Source organism: Magnolia sinica, chromosome 1 (assembly GCF_029962835.1).
Source record: "Magnolia sinica isolate HGM2019 chromosome 1, MsV1, whole genome shotgun sequence".
Lineage (NCBI taxonomy): Eukaryota > Viridiplantae > Streptophyta > Magnoliopsida > Magnoliales > Magnoliaceae > Magnolia > Magnolia sinica.
In genome coordinates this window covers 316,809-335,622 of record NC_080573.1, presented here as the reverse complement: position 1 = coordinate 335,622, position 18,814 = coordinate 316,809, and the positions used below count along the sequence as shown (strand labels likewise).

The following is an 18,814-nucleotide window of genomic DNA, read 5'->3' as shown; positions in this document are numbered from 1 at the left end:
ATATAATTTATTGGTGCACGCTTGTCAAGCTTTATACCTCTTTCTATAGGAGTTGATCACATCCACTGACACCACTTTTTTTTTAAGCCTCAGGTTTCTGTACCACGCACGTGGCACGTGTATGATGATCCGAACCAATCATCCTACAAGCCACACCATCGACGATTGGCCACATGAAAAACGACCATTCATTTATGATTTAATCAACCCAATCACCTAATAAATGCACATTTTCCCACCACACGAGCCATTGTTACTTTCATCCACTGGTCTTTGGGTTTTTTTTTTTTTTTTTACTACAAATGGAGTGATTTTTGGAGTATGTCTCGTTCACTATTTAACCTACCAAATGAATAGTTCGAATCCAGACCATATATGATACGTGCGGGTACTAGTTGGATCTCAAGATAGTTAGTAGGTTGTGGTAAATTCCTTCATGGGGTATTTTTAGTAGGACCTTAGGGAAAGAATGACATGGACATTAATATATAGCTAAGTGAGAATTGTGACATATACCATGGTCATTGAGTATCATAAATTTCATAGCCATTCCATCAGGTTTGGGCTACCCAGGATTAGGTCGAGGTTATCCTAGCTAGGTCAAGAGAAGCAACCAAGAGCTGGGATGGCTTGACCTCTACTATTGGACACCTAGCTACCTGTGTCTCTCACCACACAGGAGGACAATCTTATATGCATTGGGCAAATTATATCATATCACCTGCCAGGAGGCCCAACAAAGCTTATACAGATAAATTTTTATTTACTCTAGCTTGGACTTACCCTTTTCCAGATGTTATTGAGTGATTTCATGGTCTTATTGTTATGGCCTTAACAAACCTTTTGATTCCACTGATATGGTTGACACAGGTGTGAATGGGAAGATGCCTTGAGATTCAGTTAATTCCTAATGTACTCTAATATGGGACTTTATTTGTGGTTAGGTCTTTCTTATTAAACACCTCTTCGAGCTGTAAAATGATTGGCCAACATCTAAAAATGTTTTTAAAAGGTTTTATAATTGTTTTCAATTCTAAGATATTTTGATTTCACTGTTGAAGTATTTCAGTCAAGCTTGATAAAAATATAGAATCGAAGCTTTTATAGTCCACCTCTTGTGCATGCATGGGAATTAATCTAGGTTAAGAGTGGATGTCACTAATGGTAGAAGGGTAGTAAGGGTTTTGAGTCCATTTAAGTGCATGGGATAGGTATAAGCTTATGAACTTTCTAGTGTATATCAGTCCGTAGAAGTAAGGAGCACCACATTATTTTTTAAATCTTACTCTCACTAAAATAACCCTGATCTCTTATAAGTAAGATCCTAGAGATAAGGTGAATATGCAAGAAAGAGACATGCCCCTCCTCTTCTTAGCCTTGGACGTACCCACCTAAGAGATGCAAGTGAGAACAAATGAGAGAAGAAATCCTCTCTATACCTTTACATCATTATGACTGTGATCCACCTTATGGATAGTTCTAATTAATCGCCTATCTTCTGCTGCACCCTATAATGTAATGGGGTAAGAAGAAGACAATGAGCTTCTCCCTTCATTATAGATAGATGATCAAAGAGAGTCCATCAAAGAAGGAATGACATCAAATCGTTAGGACCTTACAGACAGTGAATGTCTGATCTCAATCAATATCCATTTTGGATGCTTTTAGAAACTTGACTACAATGTACATGAGAAAGGGTTAAATTTTGATTTTGATTTATTTATTTATTATTTTTAAGTTTACACTTCCACCTTCAAAAAATCCATCAGTAATTAAGTTAGCATAAGTAGGCTTATTAGACCATTCATTTTCAAATCTGTTAAATCAAACCACTCATCTTCAAGATTGGTCTAATCAGATCATTTATCTTTGAATTCAGGCTTATCAGACCGTTCATCTCCAAAAACTAATTAAATCAGATTGCTCATCTTCTAGATATTGATTCTCAAAATCCAAAATCAGTCTTACCATATTTATCTTCGAGATCAGTACAATCAACCTGTTGATCTTTGAAATCAGGCTTACAGTCATCTCATCTTTGAAATAGAAAGTTCTCGCTGTGAAATATTAAATAACTACATTTTCTATCATTATAAAAACGTATTACAGTTGAATAAATCCCTTGGTTCGGTTTGGCTTTGGCTTTGTTTTCAAGGAACAGGGTAAGATTTTCTATTACACATGCATTTGCATGACATGGGACATGTCTCTGCCTCTCCCAGCATTGCGCACACAAAGCTCACTATCACAAGTCGACATGGGGAGCATGACCCACAAGCATGCGAGCAATCTGGTAAGCTTGATCCTGCAACTTCAACTGTATCTGGCCTCTGAAATTTCACCTGAGTCCTCTCTGCATCCCCTTGAGTGGAGTGATGATGGCTATGATCTGCGGTCACAAATAGCCATTATGCAACTAGAAGCCTGTGATTGTGACAAGTGTGCTATTACTATATATAGATAGCTGAATTGAAGGTAAAGTAGCAAGTAGAGTGTTCCACGGATTAGTGGTACTAACATGGACTAGAACAATGTAAATGCATGAATGTGTAAATATTGTATATCTATATAGAGAGGGATAGGACATACGAGGGTGAGAGTGGCCAATTCGCCTTCCCGGCACGTCCATTGGAAGGAGGATGAGAATGGCGACAAGGGCAGCCACCCGAATAGACAATGTCATGGCTCTCTGATGCTTTTGGCTGAGGTTGGAGCTTGCGAGCAAGAGAAGTACGGGGTGGAGAGAGGCTTTAAAAGGATGGAGATGAGGTGGTAATGATATTGAAGCGCATCACATGGAGGGAGGGAGAGAGAGAGAGAGAGAGAGGGGTCACAGGCCTGATGGTGAGCTCCAAAACCGAAACAGTTCACGCAAAGAGAAGGGATTGTGGCTGACCAGGGACGGAAAGAAGGTGAGTCTTTACGTGAATCCGTTTGTGTTGCCTGAGCCTACTCATTAATTGGCAGTTATCATTTGTGTTTTTGATTCCTCAGAAACTTGCTCCGAAATGAAGTAGGCAATGACAATGTAATGTGACTGCCGTTAATGCTCTCTCCCGTTACACGTGTCATATTAGTATAGGAAGACATCCAATAGGACCCGACTGGGCGAAGTAATATATCAAAATTTTGAATAGACCGGACCCAAGCCAACCCCAGGCCCAACCCATTGACAGCCCCCACTAACAGGTTGGCAATGGTCGCCCGGTCCAATGAGCTGGCTTTGGTCCAGGCTTGGACCTATTAGCTTGGTCCATGGGCCAGGCTTGATCAATTTTTGACCAGGGCTTGTTACCTGGTATGCATGGGCTCAAATCATGTTAGCCCCACCCAACCCAACTTCATATATATGTATGTGTCTTAACTCATTTAATTATGCCGTTCTAATCCTTTTTATCATTTGTGCCACAAATTCAGAAAAAAAATTAGACATTTTAGAAAAATGAAACCAACGTTCTACATTCAAGATGCAGGCATGGTGTTGCCTAACTGGGTTATTGCAGGATAAGATTCATGTACGTTTGAAGTCGGGTAGTTCCGCACCGGGATGAGCTAAAATGCCTTGTAGTGCATGAACTTAGCTTGAAATTTGATCAGGCTACATATGCATCCGAGGTAGGTCAGGCTCGTGGGGTCAAACCCGCGTTTCATACGTGCCTTCTATTGTAAAACAGATGTTTTAAATCTTGTTTCACCGAGATGCTCCACCAGTCGAGGGACTGGCTCGATTAGTCGAAAGTCCTTTTGACTGGTCCAAGCAAGTTCGACTCGAAGTCCAGCAACAATATTTCTAAAAATTCCGAGGTCTTTGACCAGTAGAGGGACAGGCTCGACCAGTCGAAGGTTACGCAAATGGTGCGCGGATTCTGCACAGACTGCATAAATTTGAGCGGTTTCAGAGAGGTGCGTAAGTGGAGTTTCTTAAACTATAAATAGGGGTCTCTAGGACCTTTCTAGGTATGACTAAGGTATTTTAAAGGTATTGTAAAAGTTTCTAGAAGGGGTTTTAGGGTTTCAAAGAGTGTAACAAGGGTGAGATTTAAGATTGTTCGAATCAGGGAAGTCCTTTCTTTTTATAATTTCTATATTCATAGTGAAGATATGTCGCTTTGTGTCGTAATTTTTTTCCGAAAGGGTTTTTCACGTTAAATTTTTGTGTTCTCTCGTGTTTGCTTGGTGCCATTGGATTGCTATCCTAGATCTAGATCTGTGTGATTTTGTGGCACAAATCCTAATAAGCAGTATCAGAGCAATCGTTGGGGCACATATATAAATCTAAGGGATAAGCAATAATGATAAGCAATAAGTATGATATTGAGAAGTACTTAGGGAAAAATAACTTTGAGTTATAGAAGATCAAGATGATCAGCTCCTTAATCAAGCAAGGCGAAGATGGTGCTCTTGAGGAGCGAAAGTCTACTATAGTTGATGATGATTGGAATACTCTTGATAAAAAGGCTTTATCCTCGATCCGTTTATGTCTTACGGATTAGGTTCTCTATAATGTCACGACGGAGAAAATTGCGACTAAGTTTGGGAGAAGTTAGAGGATGTCTATGTAAAAAAATCCTCTGAAAATTGCCTACACTTGAAGCGTCAGTGATACAACTTCAAGATGGCAGAGGGTGCAGATCTGGAAGGTCACATCAGCAACTTTAATAAATTGGCTTGCAAATTGCTGGATATGAAGGAAGTGATTAAAGATGAAGAACAAGTATGTATGTTGATGAATTCTCTTCCGGCATCGTATGAATCATTCAAGGACACAATGTGCACCACGAATAAAATCCTGAGTGTCGACACTATTATCTCAGCCCTTCAAGGGAAGGGCATGAGAAAGCTAAACAGCAACATGGAGACATCTTCTGTTGCACTATTTACATGGGCAGAAATTCTAAACAAGGTACAAGTTCTTCAGGTTCTAAATCCAAATCTAAGGGCAAGGGAAAGGAAAGGTAAAGTACTAGAACTGTGGGATGGAATGACATATGAAGAAGGATTGTGCAAATCCTAAATTGAAGAAAGAATAATTCGAGGCTTCATATGTTCACTCCCCAAGTATAGGGTTGTAATGTAGTAATAAACTCGGTGAGACCGAAGTCGAATCCCAAGGGACTGATACTTGTACGTAATCTGAAACTAAATAGAACTAGAACTAGATTAAGATGTAATCTAAATCAAATAGAATTTAAGGAATAATTGTAGAATAATTATCTAAAACTTAAACAATTTAGGGAAGGAAAACTGGGGATTCAGAGGATCCACTTGTAGAGATCAGGGAGATCTTATACCATCACCATGAAAGTTAAACTGAACTTCTTTTAATATAGGTTTAAAGAGATGAAAGGTATATGAATTAGAATGGATTCCATCATCAAACCATGCCCAGGAGGCAAAGCAACCAACAGAATTAAACTAATTACCAACCAATCAACAATGCATGAAAGTTAGGAAGGGTACCATCATCCGACCATGCCCAGGAGACGATGGTGAACAACAGGGCTTCCTGACGTCATAAACATCAAAAGGGAAAAGGAGATATTCAAGGCCATTGCAGATCCATTGTAATTTCAGTCACAACAAACCATTAAAGACAAAAAACATTCCTTTAATAATCAATCAAATTCAGTTCATAAATTTAACTTAAAAGCATACAATAGCGTCTCCCATCTCAATACAGGCTTCCCCTCTTAGCCCCAGCTAAGAGGTTTAGCCGATCACGAGCATGATTAGGCTAAATTCAAAATAAAAAGAAAAAGAACAGAAGAAGAACCAGATCTCTCTCTCTCTCTGCTCATGTGCAGATACCCCTTCCACGTCCAGCTTTCTCTCCCTGCTCCACGTTCGCCCGGCCCCCCTTCACGTTCTCTCTCTTCCTTTCTTATAGGTGGTGGCGTTCGTGCATGGAGAAGCCCTAGAGCCTGCATACAGCAATCTCCGGTCCTGCGTATCTAGCCAGTCAGTTTACACCACTGACTCTCTTTCGCAGTCAGCGAGAAACATGCGCAGAGGACCCGTGCTCAACCGCGTTTAACACCATAGCCGATCCGTTTCGAACATCTAATCCATTCGCACTTCTAATCCATTCGCACTTCTTGGTGATGGTCAATTGCCTCAGGGGAAGGATTTGGGCGGCTAGGATCGTCAGTCCGATCCTCACCCAGATTGCAGAATGACTCGGATCTTTCGGTTACGCGCAACAGAGCCTGCGCACTTCTTGCGTTGTGCTGTCGGTGGAGTTCATGATCGAGTTCTGTTTCGAAATCCAGTCCGTCCATTCGATTTCCCATGAAAAACGTTCAGAGATGGGTGATTTTGGATCGAGTTAGGTGTGGCCCATTGAATTGTAACCCAGCCGTCCATCCTGCGTTCAATGGCGAGGATTTTACCATGGATTGAATGATGTCAAAATATCACCTAGGTGAGGTTAATAACCCTCCTCTGTACACAATGGATGGTCCAGATTGATGATTTTGATGAGAAATGGGCCCCACTGCATGGAACCGGCGGAAGGCGTAAGGACGCTGTGTCCGTTCTTGAATAGGAGAAGAGGGAGTCGGTCAGCGTGCGCTGACCGACTTTGAGAAGTTCAGTGCACGACTAGTGCACTTGTGTACCGTGCACATGTGATGCACATGAGGTCCTAAGGAGATGCTCGTGAGAAATCTGCTCCGTCCATCCGTTTTGTCAACTCATTTAACACGTTGAGACCAATTTTTAAGCACATCCAGATAGCAGGTGGGCCCAAAATCAATGGTTTATGGGCTGATATGTCCGTTGGGCCACTTTCACAGGGATCGAATGGATGAAATTCGATGTGTACGGTTAATTTATAGTCCTCAGGACACGTATGAAGTTTCGAATCGAATGGATGGTGAGAACCCTGTAATCTTGCATTCTAGATGAATTTTAGGCCTCTTTAGCGTGAAATATTAGATTTCCTTGAATCCCGGGCGTGTAAACTCTTCGATCTCAGTCCCCTGGAGTCCGTCCCTCATCTTAGTGAATTCTGAACGTCAAATCCATGCTTTTAGCATCCTATTTCAGTCCAAGCTCGTAAATACACTTTGCATCACAAACATGATTAAAGCGGGCCATTAAACGGTATCATGTTCGTAAATCCAAGCAATAACTGGGGTCTAATATGCAATATTTGACCCTCAACACAACCCCCAACCAGCATTTTGTTAGTCCCAAGCAAAATATGCAAAATATTACAAGACAATTTATATGAATTCGAGTGATTTTTGAAAACAAATCAAATACTAGAATTTTAAGATTCATGAATGTTGGGCATTATTCTCTCCTAGACTCAAGCACATGGTAATTTCATAATTAAGTTCAAAATATTAATCTGTCAATTAGAGCAATTCTAAACATTGAATTCCATGGATGTATAGTCTAATCTCGACTTATCAACATTAAGATTCACCCATCTATTTAAGGATATCATTGTTAACCAATAAGAGAATTCACGATAACCCAAACTTGTCTCACACATTATTATTGTTATTATTATTATTTTATTAAAGTAACGCCAATCAGGGGAATCAAATCCTCACCTATAGGGAGCAAACCTATGGTAAAGACTTCACACCCACTCTTTATTAAATATCATCCATGGGGATTTGAGTCTTCACCTATAGGGAGTAAACCTATGGTAAAGACTGTTCGCCCAATCCATTCAATTTCTCAGGTTAGATCCTTTCAAGCTTAGTGATCACCAAATTAATCCTTCAATATCGAATGAAACCTTAATGTGTAAGCGAGATGTGACATGTAAAATTATGATCCAATCAATGTTTAAAACTTCTAATCATGGATTAAGAGTTCTAACTTAACTGTGAAATCTAACAAATACTTAAATCCAAGAGTCATAAATTCCAACATCACTTATCTTGTAATTCTAAATCCAAGATAGCCGTCAAACTCTCTTTGAATTCATACTTAAAAATTTTCACAATTTCTGCTCAAGACTAAGAAAACACTGATTAGGAAACCTAATCTCCCCCACCCCCAACCTAAAATCTACATTGTCCTCAATGTAAATGATATGAGCATGCAATACACTTGGGACAACGAAAAGTAAATATGAAGTGCTGGGAAGATAGTACCTGGATGATCAATCGAGAGCCACTTTCCAAGAGATCGCAGCATGGGCGTCGGTCAGCACGAGAGAGAAGGCAACACAAAAATAAAAATAAAATCCTACCTATACCACTTTCGTAGGTGCTCTCGATTGCATTTAGCGTATGCAACAAGCCTTTAAACCCCTAAGTTACCCCTAGTGGACGAGTTGTAGTCTCGTGAGGGTTTGTAGTAATGTTACCCACAAACATTGAACTAACTAATGATAAAAATAAATGAAATGAAGAGCTGGGTTGCCTCCCAGGAGCGCTAAGTTTACCGTCTTCAGCCAGACAAAATAAAGCAACTACCCTAGTCCTATGAAAAGCGATAAACCTTCTTATACCTCCATCAGACTACGAGATCAATCCTGGTAAACAGGAGCAGTCAGGGGCATGGACATGTCCTCTGAATTAAATTTCTCGACAAATGGTTTTAATCGATGTCCATTGTCTTTAAACTCCTTGCCATTGTCGGGATCTCTTATTTCAACGGCCCCATGAGGAAAAACAGTAACAACAATGTAAGGGCCGGTCCAACGAGATCGAAGCTTACCCAGAAAGAGATGTAATCGAGAATTGTACAAAAGGACCTTCTGACCAGGCGTGAATGATTTTCGCAAAATGTGTTGGTCATAAAATGCTTTCATCTTATCCTTATAAATTCTCGAATTATCGTACGCATCATTCCGGATTTCCTCAAGTTCATTCAATTGAAGTTTGTGTAACAAGCCAACGTTGTCCAAATTGAAATTAAGATTTTTGATCGCCTAGTACGCTTTATGTTCCAGCTCCACATGTAAGTGACAAGCTTTCTCATAGATAAGTCTAAAGGGAGACATTCCAATAGGGGTTTTAAAGGCAGTACGGTATGCCCATAAGGCATCGGTCAATCGGATTGATTAATCCTTACGATCAGGGTTAATCATTTTCTCCAAAATGTGTTTAATTTTTCTATTAGAAATCTCAGCTTGTCTACTTGTTTGTGGGTGGTACGGGGTGCTCACCTTATGAGAGATACCGTATTTCTTCATTAAGCTCTCAAATGGTTTATTACAAAAGTGTGAGCCCCCATCACTAATGATGGCTCGAGGCATTCCGAATCGAGAAAGGATGTTTTCTTTTAGGAATTTAATGATCGTGCGATGGTCATTAGTTCGACACAGAATCGCTTCGACCCATTTAGTGACATAATCTACGGCGAGCAAAATATACAGATTTCCAAATGATTAGGGGAATGGTCCCATGAAATCGATGCCCCAGCAATCAAATGCTTCAATAATAAGGATGGGATTCAAAGGCATCATATTTCGACGGGACAATGCTCTCAATTGCTGACAACGCTCACAAGCTTTGCAAAACTCATGAGTGTCCCTAAACATAGTGGGCCAGTAAAAGCCACACTGCAGAATCTTGGCCATGGTCTTTTTAATAGAAAAGTGACTACCACAGGCCTGTGAGTAACAGAAGGAGATGACGCTCTGATGCTCATCGTCTGGTACACATATCCTTAGGATTCGGTTTGGGCAATATTTAAATAAATAAAGATCATCCCAGAAAAAGTTGTGCACCTTGGTGAAGAATTTCTTCTTATCTTGCGTAGTCCACTGTGTCGGTATGGCACCTGTAGCAAGATAATTAGCAATATCGACGAACCAAGGTGAATGGGAGACTCTGAACAGTTGTTCATCAGGGAACATGTCGTTGATATGGGTCGTCTCAAGGGAATCAGAGGTATTAAGGCGAGAAAGGTGATCGGCCACAACGTTTTCTACTCCCTTTTTATCTTTAATTTTCCAATCAAATTCTTGGAGTAGAAGGATCCATCGTATCAGGTGGGGCTTAGAATCATTCTTAGAAAGAAGATACTTCAGTGCCTTATGATCTGTATAGATAATGATCTTGGATCCGATCAGGTAGGACCTAAATTTGTTCAGGGCGAACACTACGGCTAAGAGTTCCTTTTCTGTAGTTAAGTAGTTCACTTGGGCCAGATTTAAAGTCCTACTCGCGTAATGGATGACGTAGGGTCTCTTATCATTTCTCTGGCCTAGAACCGCTCCAAGAGCATAATCAGAAGCGTCGCACATAAGCTTAAAAGGAAGGCTCCAGTCGGGTGGCTGCATGATAGGTGTAGTGGTTAACGTGCCCTTAAGCTTGGGGAAAGCTTCCTGGCATTACTCAGTCCACTCGTACGGAGCATCCTTTTGAAGAAGATTACATAAAGGACGAGAGAGGAGACTAAAGTCCTTTATGAATTGCCTGTAAAATCCTGCGTGTCCTAAAAAGGATCGCACGTCTCTGATGTTCTTGGGTGGAGGTAGGTTAGAGATAAGATCGATTTTTGTCTTATCTACCTCGATTCCCTTGGACGAGATGATATGCCCAAGGACAATTTCCTTCTGAACCATGAAATGACACTTCTCCCAATTAAGTATCAAGTTCTTTTCTTCACATCTTTTCAGCACACATTTAAGACTTTCCAAGCACTTGCTGAAAGATGGACCGTAAACAGAGAAATCGTCCATGAAGACCTCTAGATATTGCCCCACCATATCAGAAAAGATACTAAGCATACATCGCTGAAAGGCGGCAGGGGCATTACATAGTCCGAATGGCATCCTTCGGTAGGCAAATGTGTCATAGGGACATGTAAATGTGGTCTTTTCCTGGTCTTCAGGGGCTATCTCTATCTGGTTGTAGCCCGAATACCCGTCAAGGAAACTGTAATAGGAATGACCAGCTAACCTTTCCAGGATCTGATCAATGAATGGTAAAGGAAAGTAGTCTTTCCTCGTGACGGTATTCAACTTCTTGTAGTCAATGCACATTCTCCAACCAGTAATGACTCTAGTTGGCACGAGTTCATTATTAGCATTGGCTACGATGGTGATTCCGGACTTCTTAGGGACCACTTGAGTTGGACTCACCCATTGACTATCAGATATAGGGTATATGATACCCACATCCAATAGTTTAAGAACCTCGGCCTTAACCACTTCCTTTATATTTGGATTTAGTCTATGTTGTGGTTGCCGAGCGATTTTTGTATTATCCTCAAGATATATGTGGTGAGTACAAATCGAGGGATCGATTCCCTTGAGGTCCGCTATCGTCCATCCCAGGGCTCCTTTATGCTCAATGAGAGTAGATATGAGCATACTCTCATGTTCTTTCTCCAGGTGGGCAGAGATCACCACCGGGTATGTCTCATCTTGACCTAAATAGGTATATTTCAAATCAGAAGGCAAATGTTTTAGGTCAAGCTTCAGTGGCTTGAGGTTAGACGGTAGAGGCACTACATCGGTTTGTGGCAATTCTTCAAATTGTGGCCTCCACCGGTTAACTTCAAGTACCGGTGTAGTATCAAGCAAGGCGCACGTCTCCCTAATCATGTCATCATCAAAATCATGGGAGTGGGCCAGGCACATCTCTAGATGGTCGGAGGATAAGGTTAGAGGTGTCGTATCTTCCACGAAAGAGTCAATCATGTTAATGTCGTGGAAATCGTCATCATCCTCTGAGTTGCTGCCGTTATTGAAAAAAATGTTTGACTCCAATATCAAATTTTCAAAAGACATAGTCATGACACCATTCCTGCAATTGATAATTGCATTTGACGTGGCAAGGAATGGGCGACCAAGAATGACGGGAATCTGAGTGCTCATGTTATTGATGGGTTCAGTGTCCAGGATGATAAAATCTACAGGGTAGTAAAATATATCAACTTGGACCAACACATCCTCAATTATCCCTCTTGGTACACGAACAGAACGATCAGCAAGTTGTAGTGTGGTTAGGTGGGTTTCAATTCACCCAAACCTAACTGTTTGTATACCGAGTAGGAAATCAGATTGACGCTCGCTCCTAAGTTAAGAAGCGCGTGATCAATTCGATGGTTCCCGATTACACATGATATAGTTAGGCTACTGGGATCCTTGAATTTCTGCGGCACGTCTTGCTTCAGGATGACACTCACTTTCTCAGTCAAGAAGATTTTCTTTTGAATACTTTGCCGTCTTTTGGTCGGGCATAAGTCTTTCAGGAATTTGGCATATGAAGGTATCTGTTTCACGACATCAAGTAGAGGAATGTTGACTTTCACTTGTTTCAACACCTCTAGGATATCCTGAGAGTTAGAGAGAGGTTTTGGTGAAACCAACCGTTGGAGGAACGGAGCAACTATCTTCTCTAGAAGTTCCGGTTCTAATTTTTGTGGGGCATCACTAGATCTATCATTGTTGTCCTCTTCTGGTTCTTGAGGCTTTTCGAGCCTAACCGGAAGAGTTTTATCAATGATCTTTCCACTCCTAAGAGTGGTGATGGATTTACCGTGCCCCATCTGATTTGAAGAGCTGGGATCATTAATCTCGTACTGCGGTTTAAGATTGGGGAGAAGTTGTGCAGGAAGCATCCCCTTTTTTATAACCGTTATACGAGAATCTATCTTTTGCATAAAATCTGTAATTCCCCGCATTGCCTGAGCCAGCTCTTGTATGGAATTTTAAACCGGTTCCTCTTGAGGTTTCACTTGATTTGGATTTTGATTGAAGAAACCTTGAGGGGTAGTCGTTTGTCCATTCCTCCAACTAAAGTTTGGATGATTTTTCCAACCAGGATTGTACGTATTGGAGTTAGGTCCAGTAAAAAGTCTTTGATAGTTGTTTACGGCATTAGCTTGTTCATTCAACACTCCTCGAAAGGCGGGTATTGTAGGACAATTTTCAGTTGTATGAATGTTGCAATCACAGATGCCGCAAACAATTTCATTAACTTTATCCTTCTTTCCTTCCATGGGCTCAACTTTCCTTATTAGCGTAGTCACTTTACACTTGAGATCATCCTCTTCTTTCAAGAGATATAATCCACCTTTCTCCTTTAATTGAGTCGGCCTAGACGTGGTGTTCGACTTTGGATAATAGTCCCATGATTGTGTTTTTTCAGCAAGACTATCGAGGTAATCCCATACCTCGTCAACATTTTTATTAATGAATTCTTCATTAAACATTGTCTCGACCATTTGGCGCATGGAAGATGTCAATCCATCATAGAAAAAATTTGTAATGCGCCACGTTTCAAATCCGTGTTGTGGGCATGAACTGACCAAATCTTTGAACCTTTCCCAACATTGGAAGAATGTTTCATCTTCCTTTTGGGCAAAGTTCATGATTGCTTTTCTTAGGGTAATCGTTTTATGATGTGGGAAGAATTTTTTAATGAATTCCCTCTGCATGTCGTTCCATGTGCCAATGGATCTAGGACACAGTGAATGTAACCACGTCTTAGCCTTCTTTTTTAAGGAAAAAGGAAAGAGTTTCAGCCTGATTGTATCCTCAGATACATTAGGAAAATATAATGTAGCTATAATCTCATCGAACTCTTTCAAATATAAATATGGACTTTCTGATTCAAGTCCATGGAATTTGGGAAGGAGTTAGATAACTCCTGGCTTGATGTCCATTTGTTCTGTGTTTTCAGAAAAAATCATGCATGAGGGCGTACTCACTCCCGCCGGTTGTAGATAATCTCGTAAAGTACGAGGCGGGGTGCCTGATGCACCTCATTCTCATCTTGGGTATCCTCCACCCTGGGTGGAAGTAGAGGAGGTTGGTCTTCAGCCATAACTTCAATTAACTCAGGAGATTTCGAGTGGTGTCTAGTCCTGCGATGGATAGTCAACCCTTCAACCAATCCTCCTTCAGTCAAGAGACGTCGAGTGTTAACACGGGCCCACTTGGGCATGAAACACTCACAGCCCTCAATTAAATTCAAAACCTAATCCTAAGAAAGGAAAAGAAAATCTAGAAAGAAAGAAAGAGTTGGAAAGAAATTACCAAATTGGAGTCCCTAAGTTAAAAACCTGCAAAATAAAACAAAATAAGTTAGATTCTAAAAAGGAGAAGAACAATCCTTTAAAAGAAAGATAGCAGTAAACTGATTTCAGTAAACTAATTTCTAAAAGACAGTGAAAATTTCTAAAATAAATTAGAAAAGTCCTAAACTAGAAAGTAAATTACTAAAAGAGAACTGAAAAATAGAAAGTAGAGAAGGAGCTTACCGAATTAGAAATTTCTATCTTAAAGGCTTACAAAATAGGGAGGTTAGTTTCTAAATAAAAATTCTACAAGTAGAAAATTTCTAAAAGTAAATTAGGAAACAAAGTTAGATTCTAAAAGAGTAAAAATTAGAAAGTTACTAAAAATAAAAATAGAAAGTTAATTTCTAAAAAGGGAAATAACTAACCTAGTTTCTAAAAATAAAAGAGGAAAATTTCTAAAAATAAACTACTTCCTACAAATAGGAAAATACTAGAATTAGAAGATTTCTAAAATTTAAACCCTAATTTTAAAAGTAGAAAAAGTAGAGAAATTAGGAAGGAATTACCAATTTAGAAACTTATGTCAGGATCCTACAAAATATGGAAACAAGTTAGTTCTAGAAATCAAAAAGTCTACAACTAAAGTTAGTCAAATTCTAATCTTAAATTAATTCTAAACCTAATTAATTTCAGAGAATCGCAACCGTCTTAGCTGACTACTGGTATTCACTCCCCAAGTATAGGGTTGTGATGTAGTAATAAACTCGGTGAGACCGAGGTCGAATCCCAAGGGACTGATAAATAGAACTAGAACTAGATTAAGATGTAATCTAAATCAAATAGAATTTAAGGAATAATTGTAGAATAATTATCTAAAACTTAAACAATTCAGCGAAGGAAAACTGGGGATTCAGAGGATCCACTTGTAGAGATCAGAGAGATCTTATGCCATCACCATGAAAGTTAAACTAAACTTCTTTTAATATAGGTTTAAAGAGATGAAAGGTATATGAATTAGAATGGATTCCATCATCAAACCATGCCCAAACAACAGAATTAAACTAATTACCAACCAATCAACAATGCATGAAAGTTAGGAAGGGTACCATCATCCGACCATGCCCAGGAGACGATGGTGAACAACAGGGCTTCCTGACGTCATAAACATCAAAAGGGAAAAGGAGATATTCAAGGCCATTGCAGATCCATTGTAATTTCAGTCACAACAGACCATTAAAGACAAAAAACATTCCTTTAATAATCAATCAAATTCAATTCACAAATTTAACTTAAAAGCATATAATAGAGTCTCCCATCTCGCTACAGGCTTCCCCTCTTAGCCCCAGCTAAGAGGTTTAGCCGATCACGAGCATGATTAGGCTAAATTCAAAATAAAAAGAAAAAGAACAGAAGAAGAACCAGATCTCTCTCTCTCTGCTCATGTGCAGCTACCCCTTCCACGTCCAGCTTTCTCTCCCTGCTCCACGTTCGCTCGGCCCCCCTTCACGTTCTCTCTCTTCCTTTCTTATAGGTGGTGGCGTTCGTGCATGGAGAAGCGCTGCAGCCTGCATACAGTAACCTCCGGTCCTGCGTATCCAGCCAGTCAGTTTACACCACTGACTCTTTTTCGCAGTCAGCGAGAAACATGCGCAGAGGACCCGTGCTCAACCGCGTTTAACACCATAGCCGATCCGTTTCGAACATCTAATCCATTCGCACTTCTTGGTGATGGTCAATTGCCTCAAGGGAAGAATTTGGGGGGCTAGGATCGTCAGTCCGATCCTCACCCAGATTGCAGAACGGCTCGGATCTTTCGGTTGCGCGCAACAGAGCCTGCGCACTTCTTGCGCTGTGCTGTCGGTGGAGTTCATGATCGAGTTCTGTTTCGAAATCCAGTCCGTCCATTCGATTTCCCATGAAAAAACGTTCAGAGATGGGTGATTTTGGATCGAGTTAGGTGTGGCCCATTGAATTGTAACCCAGTCGTCCATCCTGCATTTAAATGGTTGAGATCCGACATCTGCTGTATTTTGAAATCACGCCACCTAGGCCTGAGTGATAATAACCCTCCTCTGTACACAATGGATGGTTCAGATTAATGATTTTGATGAGAAATGGGCCCCACTGCACGGAACCGGCGGACGGCGTGAGGACGCTGTGTCCGTTCTTGAATTGGAGAAGAGGGAGTCGGTCAGCGTGCAGTGCACGGCTAGTGCACTTGTGTACCGCACATGAGGTCCTATGGAGATGTTCGTGAGAAATCCGCTCCGTTCATCCATTTTGTCAACTCATTTAACACGTTGAGACCAATTTTTAAGCACATCCAGATAGCAGATGGGCCCAAAATCAATGGTTTATGGGCTGATATGTCCGTTAGGCCACTTTCACAGGGATCGAATGGATGAAATTCGATGTGTATGGTTAATTTATAGTCCTCAGGCCACGTATGAAGTTTCGAATCGAATGGATGGTGAGAACCCTGTAATCTTGCATTCTGGATGAATTTTAGGCCTCTTTAGCGTGAAATATTAGATTTCCTCGAATCCCGGGCGTGTAAACTCTTCGATCTCAGTCCCCTGGAGTCCGTCCCTCGTCTTAGTGAATTCTGAACGTCAAATCCATGCTTTTAGCATCCTATTTCAGTCCAAGCTCGTAAATACACTCTGCATTACAAACATGATTAAAGCGGGCCATTAAACGGTATCATGTTCGTAAATCCAAGCAATAACTGGGGTCTAATATGCAATATTTGACCCTCAACATCATACAGGGAGGCCAAAGCTGTCATGCTAGATTGATCGAGTGGATGTGATGGTAATGTCTTATCTGTATCTACAATCAAATGCCCATACGATGATCATAAGGGCGAGTGAATTCTATACATTGGAGCATCTTTTCACATGACTCCCTCATCGGAGTTGGTTCACCAGCTACAGGGAGTGTGATAGTGGACATATGTTTATGGGCAATGATGTTGCCTGTAATATTGTGGTTGTTGGTACGGTGTGCATCGAGATGTTTGATGGGACGGAGCATACCCTAACTGATGTGAGACAGGTTCCTGATTTGAATAAGAATTTGATTTCTCTTGGTGTATTTGAGGTAATTGGCTACAAGTACACAGATATTGATAGTGCTCTTAAAGTATCTAAAGGGGCACGAGTAATCATGAAAGCACAACGACTCGGTAATCTTTACAGATTGATCGGGAGTACTTCAAAATATGAAGCTGCAGTGGCTATAGCGGATTCTACCTCTGCACGTGTATGGCATGCTAAGCATGGCCACATGAGCGGGCAGGGTAGAAAGGATATGATCCGCAAATAGAGATACGGAGTAGGTGGAGCAGCCACCTATGAGAAAATCACACGGCATAATTGCATGATATCGGCAAGGTACATGGACGACTCTAATATCGCAGGGGATTCATCCTCTAATCAGATGGCTCTAAAGTGAGCCTGATGCTGAGGAGTGGAAGGTGACTATAGGCGATATGATGGACTCGTTAGACCAAATCGACACATGGGAGCTGGTGGAGCTTCCAGTGGGCCGGAAAGCGGTTGGATGCAGGTAGATCTTTAGAAGGATACAATATAGATACAAAGCGAGGTTGATAGCGAAGGGTTATGCTCAAAGAGAAGGGATAAGCTTCTTAGAGATATTCGCGGCGACAGTATAACAGGTGTCTATTAAATCCGTGATTGGCGTTGGTTGGCCAATGCAATCTCGAGCTGGAAGGATGGATATGGAGTCCGCACTTCTGTACAGAAAATTGGAAGAGTAGATCTACATGAAGTAAACAGAGCGGTTCGAAGTTAAAGAGGTTGAGAAAAAGAGTTTGCAGAGGTCCTGGTACGACCTATCGCCTAAGCAGTGGTACAAATTTTAATTCTTTCATGGTGAGTCAGGTATTGTATGTTGATGACTTGTAGATCGCCAATCATGACATGTCTGAAATCAACGTACTAAAAACTCGGTTAAGTGGGATATTCAAGATGAAGAATCGGGACTGCAAAGATGATTCTTGATATTGAGACTGAAAGAGGAGTATGCTTTAGTTATCTCGGGCAGAATACCTTGGATAAGTATTGATCAAGTATGTATGGATCAGGCAAAGTCGGAGAGCGTTCCCTACGCGTCTTGTCTCAAGTTTTCCCTAGGACATGTCCCAAAACAGATGAAAAAAAAATAGGATATATCTCATGGGCCTTATTTGAATGCGGTTGGCAGTGTATGTCATGGTCCGTATTAGACCGGTTATTTCATAGGCAATTGGTGTTGTGAGCAAATACCCCGACAAGCAATATTGGGTGGTGATAAGATGGTATAGAAGACTATGTCTTACTTTTGAGAAGATATGAGCAAAGGTAGTTGGGCATGTGGATTCAGATCCTGCAGACACGCGCAACTAGATCGTTCCTGCAGAGAAGTTCAAGTTCTATGCAACTTTTTTGGGCTTGGCGATGGTGTAAAAGAAGGACGGAGTGTGCACGAGAAACATTAAGGGAGCTATGATGCGAGGAAGAGATAAGAAGAAAGGTAAAAAAACTACACGGTTAAAGATTGAAGATATGGCGGAGATTGTTATAAAACAGATGTCTTAAATCTTGTTTCACCGAGATGCTCGACCGGTCGAGGGACTGGCTCAACTAGTTGGAGGTCCCTTCGACTAGTCAAAGCAAATTTGACTTGAAGTCTAGACACAATGTTTCTGAAAATTTCGAGGTCTTCGACTAGTTGAGGGACAGACTCAACCAATCAAAGCCCAGGCTCGACCAGTCGAAGGTTACGCAGATGATGCACGAATTCTACGCGAACTACGTAAATTTGAGGCAGTTTCAGAAAGGTGCGTAAGTGGAGTTTCCTAAAC

At 40.9% G+C, this 18,814-nt stretch overlaps 1 non-coding gene across 1 annotated transcript; it reads left to right on the top strand.

Moving 5' to 3' along the window:
• Positions 1-13,204: 13,204 nt before the first annotated feature.
• On the top strand, positions 13,205-13,311 carry LOC131222747 (small nucleolar RNA R71). Its single transcript, XR_009160175.1, has one exon. It is a non-coding gene; the product is annotated as a small nucleolar RNA R71 (small nucleolar RNA).
• The last annotated feature ends 5,503 nt before the right edge of the window (positions 13,312-18,814 follow it).